At 35.9% G+C, this 7506-nt stretch overlaps 1 protein-coding gene across 1 annotated transcript in view; it reads left to right on the forward strand.

Annotated features, from left to right (window-relative positions):
- Window positions 1-5668: 5668 nt before the first annotated feature.
- Window positions 5669-7506, forward strand: part of LOC140150782 (uncharacterized) — a 34725-nt gene continuing 32887 nt past the window's right edge. Inside the window, exon 1 of the mRNA XM_072172899.1 lies at window positions 5669-5958. The gene's annotated coding sequence lies outside the window, so the exon portion shown is untranslated. The remainder of the gene's footprint in view (window positions 5959-7506) is intronic.

Here is a 7506-nt window from a genome sequence, read left to right on the forward strand (position 1 = left end):
AATAAATATATATATACAAGTGAATATTAAAAGTAAAAAAAGTATTTAAACATGATTAAAATCATTAGAAACTAAATTTGGTTAAAAAGATGAGTTTTTACAGACTTTTTGAAACTTGGTTTATCAGAAATTGATTTGTTTGCACTTGGTAAGTTGGCCCAATCCTGAATGGCATTACAATAAAAAGAGCCAGAATTAATTGGAGACTTTTGTGCACACTGGCAGACACACTCAGAGCAATCTGATAGGTCAAACTATACATTTTCTGAATCCTTGTAACTAGGGGAATACATTGGAATGGTTTTCAACACAATTTGAGCAGGTTTAAAATTTTGACCCTATGCAAAGTTCGATGACCTGATTATGTTTTGGGGTCATCTCAGGAACCTAAAAAAGTTGGTTTGGTTTGGTCCTGTGAGGGTGCACAGAAAGTGGTCCTAGCTCCCCGAGTATATCATCAGAACGCGTTTGCCTGTATCTGTTGTTCTGTTGACGATAATTTTGCATAGATTCACGATTCTGTTGGTTTCTGGTACGTTTGGCTAAAGTCTTTATTACGACACCTTTATGTGGTGACCTCAATCACATGGGCCTAGTAAGAGTTGATGTGAATTATTCATAACCGATCGATTCCTTGCCTCACTTTGTTGAGAACAAGGCAACAAAATTCGCCATAGGTGGCTAATACAAAAACCGTGAATTTAGTGCCACCCCTGACCTAAGTTCTCCGTTACGATGACGCTAGTGGTCCATTTTATACATTGGCTTGGTGGTGCGAGAGTATTAATTCGGTGCAAAACCCGTGAACTTAACTGCAGGCTGTATCAAAAAGATTGGTAGTATTAAATCAGTCTCAATGTTTGTTGAAAAGCCAGCTTCTCCGAAATGAAATGGCTACTCCTCTTGAAATGGCCACAATTTATAGTTTTATAATCATTTCTAACCCAATCTGATCCACTCAGGCCGAAGTCGGAAGAGTTGATTTTTTAATATTAAACTTGCGCGGTGCATACAAATACTGATGTCGAATCCCCAGGTCTCTTGAATACCTGGTGGCAAAGTTATGAACCTTTTTTATCATGTCCATGTCCATTTTAATTTTTTATTGTTTTTCCTCACTTTTTGCCGATATCTCAGTTTCATTATTGCAGACTTTGTTTGGACCAGATCTGGTCCGAGCACATTTATAACATTTACCTACAGCTGTGCGAATCTTGTGTTGTATTTACGGCAGGCTTGTTATAATCAGTGGAAACTGTTGTGGACCAATCATTTTGTCCTCAAATCTGGGCATACAAGCAAATGGATTTTCCAAAATGTAGATCTGTTTTTGCGAAAAAATGTAAAAAGGGGAATGTATTATGGCTTTTATTTTATCTTATCTTCTCAAGAAAATTAACAGGTTGTTCCCAAACTAGGTAGTTTGTTACCTTTCTTCATCAAAACTTATGGTTCACTTAATGAGTCTGAATGATTTAACTGGGCAATATGATTCAAAGGCTCACTTAATAAATTATTTTGCCATAGGAAATTCAACCTCCCTAAAACCTGCCACAAAATGCCCAACCAGTAAATTATTTTACCAAGAAAGAATTGGTAACCAATTTATAGTTTGAGATCAACGTAATTTAGGTTTGGCCATTTACTGCCCAATTCTATAATAGTAAATGGGAATACAGATATTTACCGGTAATATTGGGGAATACTTGTCAATATTAAGTCAAATACATGCGCAATATACTTTATATTTTAGATGTTTTCATTTGTTTTTTTTTGTAATTAGAAAGAAACATAACTATATTTCATAATTCTTTATCAAATAATTATAATAATGTGATAATGAGGCTATATTGTAAAATCAATCATTGTAACATCCAAGGCATCCCTTCTACCAACTGAGCTTTTACTGTTATCTATTAATTTGATTATTTATACGTTCCATATCTATTTGAAGCGACCCTTACTTTTACGCAGGTGGTACTTGTGGAACGAAGGGGCTCAATAAGCTTCAATAATGTTAAAATTGTAGTCGGTATACACCTGAGACGATAATATACCCGGGTATACACTCTTAACATGTATGGTAGCTTTATATGGTGCAAGAATGCATGCATGCAAACTAAGTTATATTATTGCTACGAGTACGTCGGTTATCACAGTATGAATATGGTAATAACAGGCTTCGAATAACATTTTTTGGGTTATATACTCTCTAAATTCCAGGGACTTATTAGAAGGACAAAACCTTGAAAAGACTTAAAATTCAAATCTAATGGATTTAAATTTTACTCTAATAAAGATTTGAATTTTAAGTCTCTGAAAGGTTTTGTCATTCTAACAAGTCTCTTAGACTTATTTTTAAATCTTAGGAATTTAGAGAGTAAAGGAGTATAATGGAACCATATTTTAAAAGACTTGTTTTCTGTAATGGAAGTTCCGACAAGGGCTGTCGCTGGGGGGGGGGGCATTTGGAGGGGTGACTCCCTCTAATCCTAAATTTTGTCGGCAAAAAGTGATTGTTGTTGGCAAACCCATATGCTTGTCGTCAAATTACGATAGTCATAAAAAATAAATGTGTACTAATAGCCGACTTTATGTTTGTCTTATATAATACCGGTTATGTAAGATCAGTTACTGTTGAATTTTTTTTTTTAATTTGATCCGCACCCCTCCTCCCACACACCCCCACCGCACCCCACCCCCGCCCGACATACACGCAAACACACACAATTTGGCTTCTACAATTAACAATTTTATTAAGCAAAATTATCAGAATAGAGCAAACTTTTTACAGTGTATTTGTATTACTATAATGCAATGAAGCGTTTAATGAGCAAAGACAACAGTAAAGTATCACTTGGTTTCTTCCAAGGAAGATGGTTTCTTCAATGAACGCAGGTGACACATTATGTTTTGAGTAGTTTAAAACTAGAATTTATTTTTCTAGCGCCTTTTCTTTAATGGAAAGTTTTTTTGAGACGCGAATAAAAAATCGATAATAATCTTGGCCAGCCGTTCCCTATTTGAGACGATGGTCGAGGTCCATATATTTTCATAGTAATCGTTTGAAATGCACTTTTATTAGTATTTCCAGGTCTTCACTTCAGTGGCATTTATTGGTAAATAGGCCTACCAGTACTTGCCGCACTGGTATTTACCACCCGACACGTGCACGTGTGTCTTCCTAAAATACATCCCTAAATCTCTAACAATTTTACAGCCAGCGCTTAAGGGGGTACTACACCCCTGGCCAATTTTGTGCCTATTTTTGCATTTTTCTCAAAAATTATAGCACATTGGTGACAAATAAGATATGTATATTATAGGGGCAATGACTACAACTACTGCACTGAAAATTCAGTAACTCAAGGCACGTAGTTATTGATTTATTGATCAAATATTGGTTTCCCTCATTTTTGACTGTAACTCCACAACTGTTGTCTGTGATGAAATAAAATTTCCAGTGCAGTAGTTGTAGTCCTTGCCCCTATAATATACATATCTTACTTGTCATCAATGCTCTATAATGTTTGAGAAAAATGTAAAAATAGGCACAAAATTGGCCAAGGGTGTAGTACCCCCTTAAGGGTAGACTAGTAATTGTTGGTCGAAGCAGCAAAAAATCGATTTTCATTATCAAAATCAATATATTATTGAAAAATAACACTTTGTAAAAGTTCATTCTACAAATCAAATGCCTTGAAAACTTGTTTGATTTATTGTTGCTAATGAGTTATGTACGTTTTACAAAAATGTTGTTGTTTCAGCCCTCTTTACAACATGACTCACAACAGTATATCTGTGATATTTGAATTCTTCTACACACTCGCTATGAAATGATCAATGCAATTTTTGCAAAAGCTCACTACAATTCACAAGATGCTGTGAACTACCAAGTTGCAACAGTTTGAAATAGTTGCAAACTTAACTGATAAAGAATTTGAAAACCAAGAAATCAACACGTTAGGTATATACACTCTTAAAACAGCGTGGTCAAATTGACCACGTTAGTAGTTTAAAACTATACACCTTACCCCTAAATTGTTAACGAAGAAATAAAACAAACAAAAACAAAATTAGTAATATACATCAGTATAAAAGTGTGTTTCAGATGGACCTTTTTATTTTTGAAAAGACCATATACATACCAGTGATATACAATACATAAAAAATAATTCATATAACCCCCTCTCGAAAACTGGTGAATTGCGTATGTACTTGCTCAATTAGCATTTTGTGCAAGAACCCCCATAAAAAAGAACCCCCAAACATAACAATTGTGTAGCATCGAATGCTACTTGAGCAAGTTGTATTGTATTGTATTGTAAGAACGAATAAAATACTTCTGAAGAGGGGTTAAAGTAAAACAAAAACTGTCCTATACCTTAGTGGTTATGAAACAAATGTGCCCTCTTCTGTGAAACCTATTTTTTTAAACCATACACAAACAAAAGTAGTAATATACATTAGTATGAAAGTGTGTTTACCTATGTTTCAGATGGACATTTTATTTTTGAAAAGACCATACACATACCAGTGATATACAATACATAAAAAATAATTCATATAACCCCCTCTCGAAAACTGGTGAATTGCATATGTACTTGCTCAATTAGCATTTTGTGCAAGAACCCATATAAAAAAAACCACCCAAACATAACAATTGTGTAGCATCGAATGCTACTTGAGCAAGAACTAATATAAATACTTCTGAAGAGGGGTTAAAATAAAACAAAAACTGACCTATACCTCAGTGGTTATGAAACAAATGTGCCCTCTTCTGTGAAACTTTATTTTTAAACCATTTTTGAGCAATTCGTCATCTTTTTCACCCTCCCCTGACTGTCACCTTGTCCCCGTTACCCCCTTTCTATAAAAATCAAGGCGACGCCACTGCTGTTACCCCATTACTATTAACCTACACTTTGTTCACTATACCTTTTTTATTTATTAATATTCAGGTCTATTTTATGACCAGCCTAATTACTCCAAGCATATAGCGTCTGTTGCTTGCTTCCATTACTCACTTAGAATTGGTTGGGATAAGTTGCTGAATGTTGTCGGTTGATATTAACAATACGCCGGGTATATGATTGGTTCGCTTATTTGCTTCCATTGGATGTTGAACTTCCACATTACTTTATTCCAACTATTAGAGGGTGAACAATCCAACACGTTGTTGCTATTTACTCTATAAGAGTAATTTCCCAAAAAGGAGGATAGAGGAGGATACGGATTCTTTACTGAGGAATGAACTATTAGAGGGTGAACAAATCCAACACGTTGTTGCTATTTACTCTATAAGAGTATTTTCCCAAAAAGGAGGATAGAGAAGGATGCGGATTCTTTACTGAGGAATGAACTATTAGAGGGTGAACAATCCAACACGTTGTTGCTATTTACTCTATAAGAGTATTTTCCCAAAAAGGAGGATAGAGAAGGATGCGGATTCTTTACTGAGGAATGAACTATTAGAGGGTGAACAATCCAACACGTTGTTGCTATTTACTCTATAAGAGTATTTTCTCAAAAAGGAGGATAGAGAAGGATGCGGATCCTACTGAGGAATGAACTATTAGAGGGTGGACAATCCACCACGTTGTTGCTATTTACTCTATAAGAGTATTTTCCCAAAAAGGAGGATTGAGGAGGATGCGGATCCTACTGAGGAATGAACTATTAGAGGGTGAACAAATCCAACACGTTGTTGCTATTTACTCTATAAGAGTATTTTCCCAAAAAGGAGGATAGAGGAGGATACGGATTCTTTACTGAGGAATGAACTATTAGAGGGTGAACAAATCCCACTCTATAAGAGTAATTTCCCAAAGAGGATAGAGGATGATGCAGATTCTTTGCTGAGGAATGTGTAGTGCACATAAATCGGAAACATTGTTTTCTGTTATTACATATTTTTTGCGGCAAAATGGGAACAAAATCATTAGACGAGAGTAGTCGGTAAGTTTACTATCTATTAATATTTCACACCCAAAAGTAGACTACCCCGTAGTCCACTTGGCCATTGTGTATACTCTGGATATTGTATTTAAGCTTAAAATTCTGATTTAATTAATGTGTGCACAATTGATAGATTTTCACAACTGATCTTTTCAGTTACCGCACCCCCTCTCTTTGTTAGCTTCCCAAATGGACTACTAACTTTGACTTGCGGTTAAAATTTTTAACACGGGACTCTATGGAGAAATTGGCCATGATGTAATGCATCTTTAATTGGATCTGGCTTGTGATTGGTCGCCCAGATCTCGTTATGGTTTAAATCCTCCGGGCACCTGCCATTACCATTAATAACTACATGGTACACAACTATGCGGCCTTTGTGTTGTGTAATTGCATGAGCGCGTCAGTAAGTGCATGCGCGTGTATTGTATTTACTTGCGGTTAAATTGGATTGATAAACAAGTATGATTGACAGTGCATGTGTTAGGGACTTTGCCCGTTCAAAGTCCCGTTTTAAAATGCAATGTCCATAGTCGATCGTAGATTCTAAAATCAGAATTGTTCAGTATTGAAGTGCCAATATAATTATGACACTATGATATGTTGCAATAATATAAGCCTACGTACACTTTACTTTTACTGCCACTAATATAATTAACAACAAATTTTTTCGAAGTGGACTTTTGAAAGTCCATAATTTTGAAGAAACAAGGCTTTTTGGTGTACACCAAAAAAGATAAGGTTTTTTTAAACATACGTAATGCGTGTATATACTATAGTATTATTTGTATTAAGTAGGTTCAATGTGTTAGAATTATCAGGGCAGTATTCATAATAATTATTGTTGATAACGCACGCGCCAAACACACGCGTGACAAGATACATCTGTCCACCTCGCATGCCGACGCGCGATCATTGTACGCAGTGTACTCGTAGGATTATACGCGAGTGAATAAACATGAATACGCATTTCCTCGCCTGCGCACGCACATAATGCTGAATGCATGACTTACTGAACAGTATACGCAATGACATACGCGAGTGTATACACGTACATACGCACCCCGCTCCCCGCGCACGTATATAATAATCAACACAAGACTTGCCAAACCTTGTACGCATATGACATTTACTAGTGCATACACATACGCACAAACATCTCAAACACATTTTACTTGTAACATTTAAACGCCCAAAACGCATTGCGCATTATAGCCTAAGCGTATATGGTTGGCTAAACAGATCATAACGTTCATTAATACGTGTATTCGAAATTTCGAATACGCGCAATGGAACAGACCAATCAGCGTTGAGTTTCGAGAACGTGGGAGGGAAATTTTAAAGCCCGTGTATTTAAATCGAGGCACGTAAACAACCTCGTTCACTGCAGATAAAAATTCGGAGATAATTTAATCCTCACCGTGCTACATCACGCCGCTTTTTGTAAGAAATGACGGGAATGAACAGAACATGCTAAAAGATCAGAGAATAAAGTCGTTTTTGGTATTTTCATACCTTTTAAGGGGAGAACTGAGGGTTAAAGGTATA

The sequence above is a fragment of the Amphiura filiformis genome, chromosome 4, assembly GCF_039555335.1.
Source record: "Amphiura filiformis chromosome 4, Afil_fr2py, whole genome shotgun sequence".
In the NCBI taxonomy this organism is placed as follows: Eukaryota; Metazoa; Echinodermata; class Ophiuroidea; order Amphilepidida; family Amphiuridae; genus Amphiura; species Amphiura filiformis.